Here is an 18,427-nt window from a genome sequence, read left to right as displayed (position 1 = left end):
CTTCTGTATGGCTGTGTTGATACATATGCTTAGATGGGGGCACATTGTCCTCCTGGGACGATGGTTTAAGTAAGAACCAGGTGTAAGAGTGGGAAACATAGCCATGTGTTGGCTTGAGGGATATAATGAAGTAGAAGTATCTTCAAGTGTTCCCGCAGTGGAAGGTTTCCAACCCACTCATATAAACCAGCTTCACAAACCAGCTCTCATTAATCAGTGCACTTGTCAAAAGTAAACTGTGGTCAAGCTGTAGGCATATCTACTGAATGGTTCTTATAAGTCACGGACAATAATAACAGCTGGGATTAAAGAATAATATGTATGGGCCCCTATCCTTGACGAATTTGGACAAGTGAAGAGTTAAAACCAACAAATATTCTTAGCATAGTAGATATGTGCTCTTACAAAACTGTGTACAGAACACTAAAAGAGGGAGAGCGCAAATAAATATAATTTATGTAACCTGGAAAATCTTTTAAAAAGTAAATGTGACATTTACTGGGTCCTGAAGATTGAGTAGGATTTTGCCAACTTGAGAAAGAAATAATATTTATAAGAAGAAAATATGAGAGTGAGTTCATTTGATATGGCTGATGTTCAGAAATCTTGGTGTAATACTGGGGAGGAGGATGAACACTTACTGGAAGCAATACTGTAGATGGCCACATACACCTTGGTTTTTACTTTTGGGTCATGGGGAGCCATAGAAGGTCCTGAAATAGAACAGCAATCTAATCTGATGTGTATTTTAGAATGATAACTTCAGGGATAGATTTAGGAAGTAAGAGCTCATGGATAGGGGATACATTTCAGAAGTTATTCCAACCAACTCAGTGAGAGATTATGAGCACCTGGATGAGGATAGTAACAAGGCAAGTAAAAAGAGGTGGTTGGGGCTTCCCTGGTGGCGCAGTGGTTGAGAGTCCGCCTGCCGATGCAGGGGATACGGGTTCGTGCCCCGGTCCGGGAAGATCCCACATGCCGCGGAGCAGCTAGGCCCGTGAGCCATGGCCGCTGAGCCTGCGCGTCCGGAGCCTGTGCTCCACAACGGGAGAGGCCACAACAGTGAGAGGCCCACGTACCGCAAAAAAAAAAAAAGAAAGAAAAAAGAGGTGGTTGAATGTGAGAAATATTTAGAAGACAGAATTGATATGACTTCATATATCAGTCAACTTTGACTAGGGTAATGCTCAGTACAAACAACCTCACAATCTCAGTGGCTCACAAGAACAAAGTTTACTGAGTTGTCCATGGTATGTTAGTTGTGGGTCAACTGCAGTCCCAGCACTCTGAGGCTCTGCTCCTGGATACAGGACGATTCCGTTCTGCTACTATGAGTTATCTTTCCATTCTGGACCTTGCGTCTTCTTCGCATTATGGATAAAAGCTGAAAGGACAACCACTACCTGGTAAGTGCAGGCAAGAAACAAAAGAAGACATGCCATGTGAATATATTTAGTTTTAGCTATGATATACCATACTTTCTATCCACACACATTCCATTGGTCAAAGCTGGTCACATTGCCGTGTCCAAAGTCCACAGTGAGGCCAAGTACAGAAAATATACTCCAGCTAAAGATTAGCATAGTAAGGGTGAGAGAGCATGAATAGTCAACACATAATACACTCTAATGCTCTTGGAAATGAGCTACATGAGAGTGAGCTTATAGGGCACTCGGATGTTAACTCCCTTATGGAAAAGAAGGTATATTCACTTCAAAATCTTTAAGAAAGTTTTTTGTGAAAACCTAGGAGAAATCAATAAAAACTTATTTGCTTTTCCCATTTGTCTTCTTTGTTCTTTCTTTTTGTGTTGAAGAACATGCCTTCAATGAAGTAGGATGTAGCAACCAGTGGTGAATATTACCCTACTTTAATCAGATTAGTTTAGAAAGGTTTGAGTAACTATCTAGTTCACTTGGAATCATGGCAAAAGAGGAGGCTAGGAATCTGATTCAATGATATGACCAGTATACTGGTGGGAATGGAGGTGAGTGATGTGTAATGACAGTCCCGTTAGTTGACGGAGCTACAGTGACTGGAACGCTTGTTTATCTATCATTGCATTTCCTCCTGGTTATAGAAAACACTGTAATTCATTGAATTTGCCTTTTCCACCTCACACATGGCTCTTCTCAGTGCTGGTACCAGAGCAGCACCAGGCACAGGCTTGGGCATGGGCTGCAGAGGCCTGAAGGGCACTGTGTGCAGGCACAGAGAGATGTGGCTGAGTCTTCAGCCTGGGATCCTTTGATGTACATGCAGCTGTAACCCTCCTTAGTATTCAGAGTGATTCTTACTTATCCTTCCTCCTTTTCATCCTCATTTAAAGTCATTAAAACAGGTCCTTAGGGCTTTTTCCAGCTTCCCATCTATACCAGTGTAAAGCATAAAAAGAGCTGGAAGGAAAATTGCAGGTGAAATTGCTGCTCCCTCCTTCCTGAACATGCGGAGATGGAGAAATCTGTTCCACACTCAATATGCTGCTCGTTTCTGTTCAGAAAGACAGGCTCAGACATACACTGATCTCTCTACACAGCATTCATTGTCTTCACACATTCCCAGATAGAACCTAGAGTTATGTGACTACATCCCCCTCCTTCTCCATCACTGCCACATACTGTTCAGAATGTCTTCAGCAGCCCCTGGACTTAAGGCCAAGATGAAGTCACAGGATTAACAATGGAGCTGGCAAAGGATTCCTCTCCATTTATCCTGCCCAAGTATCCTCAGCAGAGGAATATTCTTCTTCAGAAAATAGGATTCTGCATCTGGTTGCCCAGCCAATCAGAGACAAGACCCCATACAAGTCCTAGAAACACACCAACAATTTCTGACCTAGACTCAGTTTCCTGTCACTCAAAAGGAGGGCTCAAACACTGCTTTCTTGAGACCAACTTCACAAACAGTGAGGACATCCCCCATGAGTCCACAGCACAAAGAGAGCTGACAACCATTCAGAAGTGGGCTGCCTCATCGTGCACAGCAATTATTCAACTTGAGAGAGATTGGGATGGCAATTTGTGGCAGGAAAAACACTTTAGTTAGGAATCTTTTATATGAACTTTCAACAAAATTTCTAAAACTTTCAAATCCTCATATTATAAATGTGCACACATACCATGTGCTAAATTATCTATTGCTTTATGTACATTATTCGAATACAGAAATCACACAATAGAATTACTCTTTCCCAATTTACAAACAGAAAAACTAAAGCTGAAAGAGATTGAGGAATTCACTCCAGGTCAAACATCTGGTAATAACTAGAACACATATCTATCTGGTAAGGAGTCCATGGTGTTTGGAATCTGCCATGCCGCTTACATTTCTGATACTCAGTAAATGTTTTAAATGGTAGAGAAGATATGTTCTAAAAATAACAGGAGTCTACTCTTTGGGTTTCTTTCTACTAGCCAAAAAATGGAACAACTTAAATGTACTGAATGACTCCATTTACATGAAATGTTCAGAAAAGGAACCTATGGAGATATAAAGTAGATCACTGGTTGCCTGTGACCAGTTATCGGAACAGGGATTAACTATAATTGAGCATGAAGGAGCTTTTTGTGGTGATAAAAGTGTTTAAACCTGGATTATTGTAATGGTTTCATAAGTCAGCTAATTTACCAAAAATCACTGAACTGTACATTCAAAATGGATGAATTTTGTGGAATGTCAATTTTACCTCCAATAGCGTTGTTTAAAAGTAAGTAAGAATTATGTTCTATCTTGCCCGTGTCACAGTCCAGGAATAAGGCTAGTTTGATTGAACATACGCATATTAGTTTAAACAGTCATGTTGTGCCCAGAATGTCCTTAAGAGATCTGAAAATTATGAAATCAATACTCTCTGTTCCCTGTGAGCTTAAAAAACAGCTGGAAAAGAAAAAAAAGACATCCAGGGGAAATTTAACAGTACAAGATAGCAGTAATTAAGATTGTTCAGAATCTAAATCTGCTTCTGGAAATTTGGCAGTGTAAATTGACTACATAACCTTCTTTCCAGTGAACAACTGAAATAAATAAAGGAAAGAGCATGGGGAAGGTACTAAACTCAGGGAACAGTACCTTCCACACACTCAAATAGTGTTCTGGAAAGTGGAACAGGATTGGAAGATATCTCAGTGGCTAACCTCTGACTTTCCTTCCCAAGAAAAGAGATGCCACTGTGGTTAATAAAGGAAATCCTGAAAAACCTCATTAATGTCTCCCAATTTAGAAGTGCAAAGGCTGAGGTTAGGGATGGACTGCTAGACAAACAGAAACTAGTACAAGTGACGTTCCTTTTTTTTTTTTCTCCAGATCAGACCACTTGATGAATAGGATAGTGTGCGTACGTCCACACCATCATAAAGCCTACTTGCTGTGAAGCGTATTTCTGATGAAAATACTGATCCACTGAAAAATTCACCCGGATATTGGAAGGTATGTGTCCAGAATAAGACAGGAATACCTCCAACAGCCTTGACATTCATGCAACTAGTAAGGTAGAATCCTGTAATCTACAGCAACCCACCTTACCTGAAATCGAGGAGAAGCCAATTGATCACTAGATATATTGCATAAATTAAATCTTAGATGAAGTGACTTGCAGGATATACATATTGACAGTTCTAGATAAACAACACAAAGATTAGTCCAGCTTAAGCTTTTATATCAGTGTTTGAATAGCATGGACTCTAGAAATAATTTTATCTTTTGTACATTTATTTTATACACACACACACACACATAAATTGAGCCTCCTGCACTAAGTATTGTTCACTCATAGAGGATTCTGTAGTGAAAGGATATAAAAGGCCTACAGTGCGGTAGGAGGAGGAAGAATTGAATAAATGGATTTTTTAAAAAGATAATTATAGATAGTGATAAGCACTTAAAAAGTACAATATTGTATTGAGCTAGAGAGTTGCTCTTGGGGTGAGGGAAGGCATCTGCTCTAGACAGGGTATGGAGAGAGGGCTCCACTCCGACACTTATTCTGTAACACCAGACAAGGTATTGAGCCTCTATCATGTTCAATTCCCTTTTCTGCAAGTAGCCAGTATCTTTCTGGGGGTGCTGGGCTCAGCACTGGCATTCATCACCTCATTCACTTCTCATAAGAACCCTGCATGGTAGATTCTATCAATATCCACATGGTAGATATGAGGAAATGGAAGCATAAAAATTATTAAGTCATTTTCCTAAGATCACTCAGCTACCGAGTGGTAGATCTAGAAATACAACCCAAGTCTTTGGTCTCAAGCACTTTGCTACACTGTCTCCCTAAAGTAGGATGGACCCAGCCTTGCAGGGTTCCAGTAAGAATTAAGTGAGAACACACATTCAAATCACCCAACACAATACCTTCCCTAGCTTAGGCACTCAACCAGCTGCAGGCAATGTGCAGAATCGTGCGGGGGGTGGGGGGGTGTTGGGAGACAGAATCTGAAATTGCAGAGGAATCGAGCCCAAGATAAATTTCAATATTTTTCTGAGATATATGTAGCAGGTTACCTGGCAGATTTCATGTGTTATCATAAGTATCCATGGTCTATCGTGTTCTTATTGTTAATGAGAAGTCAATTCATTAAGGTGTTATATTGAGAGATTGGGTGGGCATATTATAATATGAAATGAGTATACCACCCAGTATTTGCTACAATTGTTTGTTTTTTCCCATTATTGACTCTTGCTCCCACTTCTCAGGATATTGCTATACTACAAGAAAGGACAGAGCAGTAGACACAATTATACTTACCAGAGAAGAAACCCCAAACTTGCACAACAATTCTGAGCTTTCTTTCCAAGGTAGCCTATAACTCTACAGGCAAAATCATCTCATGTGTTGTATATATCATTTGAAATCAATGACTTTCACATCTGGCTAGCAAAAGAAAAAAACCAGCCAGTTCTCCTGAATCCTCTCTCTCCTGATTTCTGCAGTGGGAAGTTGACTGACTGGTTCAGCGATGGCAGCCTGTATTGTGACTAGGCTTCACCACAATTTTACCCAATGTCACTAGAGGGCAGCAGCGAGGCCAGTGTAAGCATCACAAAATATTTGAGCAGGACACCAGGTGGCAGTGCTTCAGCTTTCTTTCTTGCTGCATGCAGTGTGCTAGAGCCTGATTCTCAAGGAAGGAAAATAGAAAGATTAAAGAGATAAAAGATAAAAGACTCCCAAAGGGGTGACATTTGAGAAAAGACATGAAGGAATTCAGAGGTGCACCATGTAGATATTTGGGGGCATAACATCACAATAGAGAGGACAAAGGCAAGGAGCACAGGTCTTGATATAGAAACATGCTTGGAGTGTTTAAGGAATAATACCTTTCCCTGTAGCCCCTTATTCTTCCCAGCACACTATTGCATAAGGAACTTGCTAAAGCATTCAGCACTGTTAACTGATTAGTGGATGATTTCCTCATCTATTGATCCTGGGGCGATTCGTGCCTAGGTTTGGCATCTTCTTTCCTAGTTCCCTTTAGGTTCCTGTTTAAACCAGTAATGTCACCATCACTGAGACATCCAGCCACCCTGTTCTGGGGCCAAATGCTTCTCCATAGTTCAAACCGTGCTCTTTAGGAGCCCCATAAATGCTACACTCTGGCTGACAATAAAAGTTAGAGATGATATTCACAGTTAGGAAAGTTATGTCTCATTTCCGAAAAATTAAAAAAATTGGAACAATAAAATCTATCTCATAGGGTTTATGATATTTGAATTAGATAATGAATCTGAAATGCATACTACAGTGCCTGACATATAGTAAGCCCAATAAGTACCAACTTTCTTTTTTCTAGTAAAACCTTCCTTTCCTTCAATGTCCGGGTCTGTGTTCTGTTACTGCTTGTTGTTTTCTTCACATCAGTTCAATGATGGGAGCTTCTAAGAAATTTACTTAATCACTTATTTTCCTGGAGACAGTCATTATTTTTCCCTCTCTTCTCAGGTCATATTCTTCTAGCCATACTGATTCACTCAGGATGCTAAAAGGACACTGATGAGGTTTTATTTTCATTTCCCTAATGAATAATAATAATAACATTCCCTGATGAATAATGATAATTTTTGTATATTTATTAGCTATTGGATATAATATTTCTGAATTGGAGCTCCAAGCTTTTGCCATTCTTATTAACTCTTTTCTTATTGATTTACATGAGCTTTTAATATATATTGCATTTGAGTCTTTATCAGAAATATGCATTGCAAATACAGTTTACCATTCTGTGCCTTGACTTTCCCCCCTATTAGCAGTGATTTTTAACAAAGACAATTTTAAAATATACTTTCATGTTCATAAGAAGCCAGTTTCAAAGTTTTATTTATTTTTTTTAACACTTTAAAAATGTTTTCACTTGGTGACTTCTGATGTGAAATCAGGCATCATTCTTAATGATATTTCCTAGAATACAATATATCGATTTTTCCCTGGGTATTGGCAAGATTATTTCCACTTAAATAGACCCCTGGGTTTGCCTTCAGTGCCTTGCAGATTTCTGCCAAAACCACAGTGGTGGACTTGCAGAATTCCTTATTCATCTTTATGGTTTTGCACATAGCATTGCTCCTGAATCAGAAACTTGTTTTTCAGGAAGTCAAGTAGAGCAGTGAGTGAAGGTACTTGCTATGAGCAAATGGGTTATGGAATGGGTAATGGAGATGGTAGTTATCAATACCACCTACAATCATGTGGTCATTTGCAGAAACAAGAACTATAATACTTATGACAATTTCTTTTTCATTTTGAAATGAATATGGTTATGTATACATTAACCATTTTTAAATCTCTCCCCTACTTGTCTGCCTGTGGTAACATATGAAGTGCAAGTAGAAGTTTATCTTATATCTCATTGTATCTCAGTGGTTAAGATGCAGGATTCAATGGGACAGTGTGAATGAGGTATAAGAGGAAAGAACACCACCCCAAAATGGATAAATTAACTTGGTGTACTCTCTTCGGGAGAGGGTTAGCTTGGTTTTGGTTGAATGGGGAATAACTGCATCTTATTAACAGGAAGCATAGTTTTGCTGTTGTGTTTATTTGAAAGTTGTGTTGTTAAAAGAGGTATAGATGGGTGACTAGTTGACATAGAGGGTACTGTAGTAGCTTTGTAGTGTCTCAGCTATCTGGAAATCTATGTCCCAGAATTTGCTTCCCTGTATTGTTCTGGGTTAGAGTTGGCCACAGAAAAGACTTGCGCAAGGTTTAGAAGGTAGTTGTCATGAAGTAGCCACATTTTTTATGCTCTGCTGGTTGGTGCAGGGCTCCAGGAACTGGGCAACTCACACATGTGGCTGCTGATGAACTAGCTCATCTTATTGTTGACTCACAACTCCTCTACCACCCACCCGATCTCCCCCTCATCTTCTCTTTTGTCTTGGACCAAGTATGCATGTAGCATGAGGGCAAATGACACCCACTTTTCCTTGAGGTCACCCACCATTGTGAGACTGAAGGAGGTGAGAGACAGACAAGTTTTAGTGTGTCTTTGTGTGTACCATTGTCCTCATGGGTTCTAGTATCTGTAAATGTCACAGTCTGTCCATGCTTTTGTCCACATCCAACATTCCTTCCCAAATGACACTCTGACTAACACTGAATTCAGGCTCAACACCAGATGCAAAGATAACAGCTTTGTATAGACCCCTCTACCAGCTCTAGCTATTGCCTGAGTTCTATTCTCTACAGTGAGTCTCTTATTCTAGATCACTTGTGATTTGCTTCTCTGATTGTACCCTGACACAAAGTCTAAGAGGAAAGGACTAAGGCAATGATTTTCATGACCATTTCAGATAACTAGACCCAGGTTTGTGATGTGAGTGTCTTTAGGTGGAACTGCCACTTTAAATTATTATGGAGCAAGTTTTCAACTTTAGACAATTTTACACATGTTCTGTGTGATGGACTTAAAGTCAAAAATTCAAGACTGAGTATGTATTAGTAGAAAGTTACTCTGGACATCTGTTCCCAAGTGAGATAGCAGGAGATTTTATTTAGAATTAAATCTCCTGATCCAGACCACAGATTAAGCAACCACAGGAGTACCATTTCTTGTCTGGGGTCTGCAGGTGTGCCTTTCAGCGTGGCTCCCGCAGGAAGGGGGCTCTCTCTTATTGAGCTCTGGGGTTTTTGTTTGGCTTTTCCTATTACTTCAAGCACTGTGAGTTCCCAGAGAGCACAGAAGTAGTTTGCAGAATCTTCCACCAGTAAGGCTGAAATGGTGAGGCTGATGAATTTATGTCTTTTCTGAAAGTTTACAGAATAGCGGCCATTCTTTGCATTTTGGCCAGAAGAACTCTGATAAATAAGGAAAGTCATCTCTCCACTGGGAAGCTGCTTATACCAAAAAATATTGTACCAGCTCCAGCTTGTTTCATACTGACAGCTCAAGGTGACCGCCTCCCCTAGCTGACTGGATATGGCTGGCTGGACTTGAGTAACTTTCTGGGCCGCACCAAATCCTGTGGGAAAAAATCAGAAAACAGAGCTGAAGTAGTGAACAAAATAATGTAGGAATTAGACTAATTTAGGACCCAAAGAAAAACCAAATTGAAATCATGATAAGCTTTCTTTTCTCCAATCCTCCTTTCCTCCCCAAGTCCATGTGAAGTACCATGTGCCTGTGTGCAGTCCTTTCAACCTGAACATTTGTACCCATATTTGGAACCATCCCTACCAGAGAAGATGAAGGCCAGGAATACCCATTGCAGGCTGGAGAGCACCATATGGCAAGAATTCCCCTGCACATATGTTTTCAGTTCTGCCTCAAGCTGAGAGCTCAGTGTCTTTGAGGGCCTAGCAGCACATATACATAGTACCTGGGTTCCTGTGTCACTCCTCCAAACAGGAAGTAGGGTTTTATGTTCATAGACCACGTGGTCAGTGCACAGATGGGGAAAAAGCCTGGCTCACCACAAAACTATGTCTACTTTTCTTCCCACGGTAATTGTTAGGCAGTATCTGAAAAGGAGCATGGAAAAATTAGTATTAAAGTTTTGAGCTGAGGGGAACTACAGATTAAACAGGTTGACATGCGTTGATAATTATTCAGCAGAATAATTTTGCCGGTCCATTTAAAATAGAATTTAGTATAGGGTATGCACCCTTCTTGTCATCTACTTACTGGTCATTTTTTTAGCCTCTCTTTACTTTTCTCCATTCTGAATCAGTGGAGTTCTTTAAAAACTCACAGATTTTCAACTTTCTTGGTGAAAGGCAATATTATCCAAAATAATTAATGTATCTCTTTTTTTTAACCGGGTTCTAGGGCTCTATTTAGATTTTTCACTAAATAAAGTTACTTTAACATGAAATGTTAAAAAATCAGCCCCTCGGATTTTCAGAATCTATTCAGTTTTTTATGTTTTCATGAAATTATAACAGGAATAATATATTCTTTTGAAACCTGACATTGAGTCTTATTTATTAGACTTTGAGGAAGATCAGGATATTCCGGATCTTCAGTCCTGTTGCCTCCCCAAGTAGAACTGTACTTAGTAGATCATGTGTCCTATGCTTGTCTTGATGTCACATTTTCTATCCCATTGGTCCAAAGTGTTCAGTCTCACTTGTGAGGAGCTGATTATTTTTCTCTTTGTAAAATAAAGTCAAGATAAGCATGCCAGATCTTTCTGTGACACAATGCTATAATGCACTCCTACAAAACATGTTATCTACAGGCTGTAAACACTCAGTACATGTCAATGCCACAGAAGTTGGTAACTGACGTTTTGTATACTGTTACACGTTCTTGTGGAATGTAGCTGTCAATCTTCCATTTGGTTTCATTGTTTTAACGGAAGAATTAAAATAAAAGAACCAAAGGCAAATAGACAAGTAGAAAAGAAAGTACAGACAAGGTCTCTAAAACAGTGCTAGTCCTTTGACTTTAAGGTCAAAATAACTCATTAATGAGTGTCGCAGGGGTGAGAGTGTATTTTTAGTTGAGACATCTACTCCTCTGTCCCATTTCACCTCTGAGTGCTGACAGGCAGCCGAGGCCCTGGTTTGCAATTATGTGTAGCTAAGCAGAGGAGAGCCATGAATGCCCACAGCAGTCTGGGGAGCAGCATAATGGCAGGATTTCCCCCTTGTTGAAATGGCCCTGCTCTGAGCTCCTGACAGTAAAGGTGCAAGGTCCCTCAGCTGCACTATAGCAGCTGTCTCTGAAATGTAGTTTGTGGGTGGATGAAGTCTGAATGTGTATAACACCCAGGTTGGGAGATTTGGCCTGCCTTAAACATTGTTCTCCCTTTCCTTGTGGTTTAATGATAAATGATTATATATAGTAAAGGACAGTCCAGTGATCAATATTGAAGGACATATGGGAAGGAGATTTATTACTTCAAATTTCCAAATTTAGTAAATTAATCTGTGATGGAATCTGAAGGGCTTACCAGAAACAAATTCATTATGAATCATGCTGTGTTTGCAAATATTCATTCATGTTCTTCTGATTGTTTTCTTGCCTCCAATTTCGATTCTAAGGTGAAATATGTTCACTGATCCTCGACTTCCCTATAAAAGATAAGCAAGAAGCCATCACCCCCCTTCCTTCCTACTTACCCGCCAAATCATGGGAACTGGTAACTTCACAACAGCAAATATCACTCAGACAAATGAGAACAAAACAGGGTTCTGACTTCTGTTATATCTCCAGTTGTGTACTGGAATAACAAATGGTAGTGGCAGTAAAATCATATTCACTTGTGATGTAACGCTATGCTTAACTTATTAGAAGTTGTAGGAAGCAAGGATCCACAGGTCCTCTAAATCCAAATATTTGGCCATGTGTTTGTCATGAGTGCACATACATTGTTTGGTGCAATTCTATAATTATTGTTATAGTTGTCACGAAGACAAAGCTTCTCATAACATACTGTTTAACCAGTGAAAATATAAAAACTATTAACAGTATAAACGCTTTCCAAAATAAAAATATTTCCTTCTCTTGACATTGAAAGAATGAAGATTCTTTTCCATTTTATCCTGAAATTTCATCTAATGAAGTTGTTTATGCCAAATGATCAAATTTTAAGCATTTTATTTTTGTTTCAGCACCTCATAAAGAAACCCCAATGAGAATAACTGAGTTATTCTGTTGTAGATTGTCTTCATACTCTCCTTGATTCCTTTATGGGAATTCCAAATTCACATATCATATGAGGGCACAGAATCACTACTGGGGTTCCCAGATCTTCCCTAGTCCCTCCCTGTGACATCCTTGATGACTGTTTTCTCATGCTGACCATGCATTCCCACCTAGGCATTATATCTTATTTTAATCTTGTATATTGCATTCAAGTGAAAGCTACTCTACTCATATATACATTCCATCCCAAATTTGTTATTAAACTGTTCAAACTACTATAAAAAAAGCAAATCAAACTTTGAGACCAGGGGAATTCATATAGTGACGTCTTTGTTTTCAAATTTTAAATATAGTCATCATGCTGTACATTGCATCCCCAGGAGTAATTTATCTTTAACTGGAAGTTTGTACCTGTTGAACACCTTCACAGACTCCCACCCCCATCCCCACTGATTCTGACAATCGCCAATCTGTTCTCTGTACCTATGAGTTCTGCTGTGTCTGTGTGTGTGTGTGTGTGTGTGTGTGTGTGTGTGTGTCTGTGCCTGTGCTTTAGATTCCACATACAAGTGATCTCATACAGTATTTTTTAAATTTTAATTTTCATACAGTATTTGACTTTGTCTTCACTTAACATTATGCCCTCAAGTTTCATCCATGTTGTAAATGGCAGGGTTTCTTTTTTTTTTTTATGACATTATCCTTGTTCATTCATCTGTCAGTGGACACTTAGGTTGTTTCCAAGTCTTGGCTATTGTAGATGAGCTGCAATGAAGAGATATCTTTTTGAGATGGTGCTTTTATTTCCTTCAGGTATATACCCAGAAGTGGAAATGCTGGATCGTATAGTAGTGCTCGTTTTAATTTTTTTGAGGCATCTCCATACTGTTTGCCATAGACATTGCACTAATTTATGTTTCCACTGACAGTTCACAGGGTTCCCTCTTCTTTACATTCTTACCAACACTGTTTTTCTTTTGTTTTTGGTAATAGCCATTCTAACAGGTGTAAGGTGATACCTCATTTTCATTTTGATTTTCATTTCCCTGATTATTAGTCGTGTTGAGTATCTTCTAATTCACCCATTGGCCATTTGTATGGCTTCTTTGGGAAAATGTTTATTCAGATGATCTGCCTATTTTTTAATCAGATTGCTTTTTCTATTGATCATATGATATTTTAATATATTTTGATATTAACCCCTTATCAGATATATAATTGGAAAATATTTTCTCCCATTCCCTAGATTGCCTTCTCATTTTGTTCATGGTTTCTTTTGCCTCACAGTTTGATGTAGTTCCACTTGTTTATTACTGCTTTTGTTGTCTTTGCTTTTGGTGTCAAATACAAAAAATCACTGCCAAGACTGATGTGAAGGAATTTGCTCCGTATGCTTTCTTCTAGGAGTTTTATTGGGTTAGGTCTATGTTCAAGTCTCTAATCCAATTTGAGTTGATTTTTGTGTATGGTGTAAGATAAGTGTCCAGTTTCATTCTTTTGCATAGGGCTTTCCATTCTTCTTAACACCATTTATTGAAGAGACTTTCCTTTCCTGAAAGTATATTTTTGGCTTCTTTTTCATGAATTAATTGACTATGTACACATGGGTTTATTTTTACTTTTATTTTTTAACATCTTTATTGGAGTATAATTGCTTTACAATGTTGTGTTAGGTTCTGCTTTATAACAAAGTGAATCAACTATATGTATACATATATCCCCATATCCCCTCCCTCTTGCATCTCCCCCCGACCCTCCCTATCACACCCCTCTAGGTGGGCACAAAGCACCGAGGTGATCTCCCCGTGCGATGCAGCTGCTTCCTACTAGCTATCTATTCTAGATTTGGTAGTGTATATATGTCAGTGCTACTCACTCACTTCGTCCCAGCTTACCCTTCCCCCTCCCTGTGTACTCAAATCCATTCTCTACATCTGTGTCTTTGCTCCTGTCCTGCCCCTAAGTTCATCAGAACTTTTTTTCTTTTTTTTTAGATTCCACATATATGTGTTAGCATACGGTATTTGTTTTTCTCTTTCTGAATTACTTCACTCTGTATGACAGACTCCAGGTCCATCCACCTCACTACAAAAAACTCAATTTCGTTTCTTTTTATGGCTGAGTAATATTCCATTGTATATATGTGCCACATCTTCTTTATTCATTCATCTGTCCATGGACATTTAGGTTGCTTCCATGTCCTGGCTATTGTAAATAGGGTTTCAATGAACAGTGTGGTACATGCTTCTTTTTGAATTACGGTTTTCTCAGGGTATATGCCCAGTAGTGGGATTGCTGGGTCATATGATAGTTCTGTTTTTAGTTTTTTAAGGAACCTCCATACCATTCTCCATAGTGGCTGAATCAATTTACATTCCCACCAACAGTGCAAGAGGGTTCCCTTTTTCCACACCCTCTCTAAAATTTATTGTTTGTAGAATTTTTGATGATGGCCATTCTGACCAGTGTGAGGTGATACCTCATTGTAGTTTTGATTTGCACTTCTCTAATGAGTAGTGATGTTGAGCATCTTTTCATGCATTTGTTGGCAATCTGTATATCTTCTTTGGAGAAATGTCTATTTAGATCTTCTGCCCAGTTTTGGATTGGGTTGTTTGTTTCCTTGATATTGAGCTGCATGAGCTGCTTGTATATTTTGGAGATTAATTGTTTGTCAGTTGCTTCGTTTGCAACAAAATATTTTCTCCCATTCTGAGGGTTATCTTTTTGTCTTGTTTATGATTTCCTTTGCTGTGAAAAAGCTTTTAAGTTTCATTAGGTCCCATTTGTTTATTTTTGTTTTTATTTCCATTTCTCTAGGAGGTGGGTCAAAAAAGATCTTGCTGTGATTTATGTCAAGGAGTGTTCTGCCTATGTTTTCCTCTAAGAGTTTGATAGTGTCTGGTCTTACATTTAGGTCTGTAATCCATTCTGAGTTTATTTTTGTGTATGGTGTTCGAAAGTGTTCTAATTCATTCTTTTACATGTAGCTGTCCAGTTTTCCCAGCACCACTTATTGAAGAGGCTGTCTTTTCTCCATTGTATATTCTTGCCTCCTTTATCAAAGATAAGGTGATCATATGTGCGTGGGTTTATCTCTGGGCTTTCTATCCTGTTTCACTGATCTATACTTCTGTTTTTGTGCCAGTACCATACTGTCGTGATTACTGTAGCCCTGTAGCATATTCTGAAGTCAGGGAGCCTGATCCCTCCAGATCCATTTTTCTTTCTCAAGATTGCTTTGCCTATTCAGTGTCTTTTGTGTTTCCATGCAAATTTTAAAAGTTTTTGTTCTAGTTCTGTAAAAAAAAAAATGCCATTGTTTGTTTGATAGGGATTGCTTTGAATCTGTAGATTGCTTTGGGTAGTATTGTCATTTTCACAATGTTGATTCTTCCAATTGAAGAACATGGTATATCTCTCTATCTGTTTCTCAATCTGAAGAAATCTGTTTAATTGCTTCCATCAGTGTCTTATAGTTTTCTGCATACAGGTCTTTTGTCTCTTTAGGTAGGTTTATTCCTAGGTATTTTATTCTTTTTGTTGCAATAGTAAATGGGAGTGTTTCCATAATTTCTCTTTCAGATTTTTCATCATTAGTGTATAGGAATGCAAGAGATTTCTGTGCATTAATTTTGTACCCTGTTACTTTACCAGATTCATTGATGAGCTCTAGTAGTTTTCTGGTATCATCTTTAGGACTCTCTATGTATAGTAGCATGTCGTCTGCAAACAGTGACAGCTTTACTTCTTCTTTTCTGATTTGGATTCCTTTTATTTGTTTTTCTGGCTAAAACTTCCAAAACTATTTTGAATAATAGTGGCGAGAGTGGACAACCTTTGTCTTGTTCCTGATTTTAGAGGAAGTGGTTTCAGTTTTTCACCATTGAGGATGATGTTGGCTGTGGGTTTGTCACATATGGCCTTTATTACGTTGAGGTAAGTTCCCTCTATGCCTACTTTCTGGAGAGCTTTTATCATAAACAGGTGTTGAATTTTGTTGAAAGCTTTTTCTGCACCTATTGAGATGATCATATGTTTTTTATCCTTCAGTTTGTTAATATGGTGTATCACATTGATTGATTTGCATATACTGAAAAATCCTTGCATTCCTGGGATAAAGCTCACTTGATCATGGTTTATGATCCTTTTAATGTGTTGTTGGATTCTGTTTGCTAGTATTTTGTTGAGGATTTTTGCATCTATGTTCATCAGTGATATTGGTCTATAGTTTTCTTTCTTTGTGACACCTTTGGTTTTGGTATCAGGGTGATGGTGGCCTCATAGAATGAGTTTGGGAGTGTTCCTGCCTCTGCTATATTTTGCAAGAGTTTGAGAAGGATGGTGTTAGCTCTTCTCTAAATGTTTGATAGAATTCGCCTGTGAAGCCAACTGATCCTGGGCTTCTGTTCGTGGGAAGATTTTTAATCACAGTTTCAATTTCGGTGCTTGTGATTGGTCTATTTATATTTTCTATTTCTTCCTGGTTCAGTCTCAGAAAGTTGTGCTTTTCTAAGCATTTGTCTATTTCTTCCAGGTGGTCCATTTTATTGGCATATAGTTGCTTGTAGTAATCCCTCATGATCCTTTGTATTTCTGCAGTGTCAATTGTTACTTCTCCTTTTTCATTTCTACTTCTGTTGATTTGAGTCTCCTTCCCTTTTTTCTTGATGAGTCTGACTAGTGGTTTATCAATTTGTTTATCTTCTCAAAGAAAGAGCTTTTAGTTTTATTGATCTTGGATATTGTTTCCTTCATTTCTTTTTCATTTATTCCTGATCTGATCTTTATGACTTCTTTCCTTCTGCTAAATTTGGGGTTCTTTTGTTCTTCTTTCTCTAATGGCTTTAGGTGTAAGGTTAGGTTGTTTATTTGAGCTTTTTCTTGTTTCTTAAGGTAGGATTGTATTGCTATAAACTTCCCTCTTAGAACTGCTTTTGGGGCATCCGATATGTTTGGGGTCGTCGTGTTTTCATTGTCATTTGTTTCTAGGTACTTTTTGGTTTCCTCTTTGATTTCTCAGTGATCTCCTGGTTATTTAGTAGTGTATTGTTTAGCCTCCATGTGTTTGCATTTTTTACAGTTCTTTTCCTGTAATTGATATCTAGTTTCATAGTGTTGTGGTCAGAAGAGATACTTGATATAATTTAAATTTTCTTAAATTTACCAAGGCTGGATTTGTGACCCAAGATGTGATCTAGCCTGGAGAATATTCCATGAGCACTTGAGAAGAAAGTATTCTGTTGTTTTGGATGGAATGTCCTATACATGTCAATTAAATCCATGTTGTTTAATGTGTCATTTAAAGCTTGTGTTTCCTTATTTATTTCCATTTTGGATGATCTGTCCACTGCTGAAAGTGCGGTGTTAAAGTCCACTACTATGATTGTGTTACTGTCAATATCCCCTTTTATGGCTATTAGCATTTGCCTTATGTATTGAGGTGCTCCTACGTTGGGTGTATAAATATTTACAATTGTTATATCTTCTTGGATTGATCCCTTGATCATTATGTAGTGTCGCTGTTTGTCTCTTGTAGTCGTCTTTATTTTAAACTCTGTTTTGTCTGATATGAGAATTGTTACTTCAGCTTTCTTTTGACTTCCATTTGCATGGAATATCTTTTTCCATCCCCTCACTTTCAGTGTGTATGTGTCCCTAGGTCTGAAGTGGGTCTCTTGGAGACAGCATATATACAGGTCTTGCTTTTGTATCCATTCAGCCAGTCTATGTCTTTTGGTTGGAGCATTTAATCCATTTACATTCAAGGTAATTATCAATATGTAGTTCCTATTCCCATTTTCTTAATTGTTTTGGGTTTGTTATTGTAGGTCTTTTCCTTGTCTTGTGTTTCCTGCCTAGAGAAGTTCTTTTAGCATTTGTTGTAAAGTTGGTTTTGTGGTGCTGAACTCTCTCAGCTTTTCCTTGTCTTAAAGGTTTTAAATTGTCCGTCAGATCTGAATGAGATCCTTGCTGGGTAGAGTAATCTTGGTTGTAGGTTTTTCCCTTTCATCACTTAAAATATGTCCTGGCACTCCCTTCTGGCGTGCAGAGTTTCTGCTGAAAGATCAGCTGTTATCCTTATGGGCATTCCCTTGTATATTATTTGTTGTTTTTCCCTTGCTACCTTTAATATTTTTTCTTTGTATTCAACTTTTGATAGTTTGATTAATATGTGAATTGGCATGTTTCTCCTTGGATTTATCCTGTATGGGACTGTCTGCACTTCCTAGATTTGACTGACAATTTCCTTTTCCATAATAGGGAAGTTTTCAACTATAATCTCTTCCAGTATTTTCTCAGTCCCTTTCCTTTTCTTTTCTTCTTCTGGACCCCTATAA

The 18,427-nt window shown here is 38.4% G+C and overlaps 1 protein-coding gene across 3 annotated transcripts in view; it reads left to right on the top strand.

Annotated features, from left to right (window-relative positions):
- Window positions 1–18,427, top strand: part of LOC115803651 (sal-like protein 2) — a 900,219-nt gene that overhangs the window by 411,649 nt on the left and 470,143 nt on the right. For all 3 annotated transcript variants that reach the window (XR_016391489.1, XR_016391490.1, XR_016391491.1), the window contains exon 15: window positions 4,306–4,428. The gene's annotated coding sequence lies outside the window, so the exon portion shown is untranslated. The remainder of the gene's footprint in view (window positions 1–4,305; window positions 4,429–18,427) is intronic.

Source organism: Delphinapterus leucas, chromosome 2 (genome assembly GCF_059928025.1).
Source record: "Delphinapterus leucas isolate spDelLeu-1000000601 "Yukka" chromosome 2, BTC_Dleu_Yukka2, whole genome shotgun sequence".
Classification (NCBI taxonomy): Eukaryota; Metazoa; Chordata; class Mammalia; order Artiodactyla; family Monodontidae; genus Delphinapterus; species Delphinapterus leucas.
Note: the sequence above shows the minus strand (reverse complement) of the source record. Positions and strands in the feature narration are given on the sequence as shown.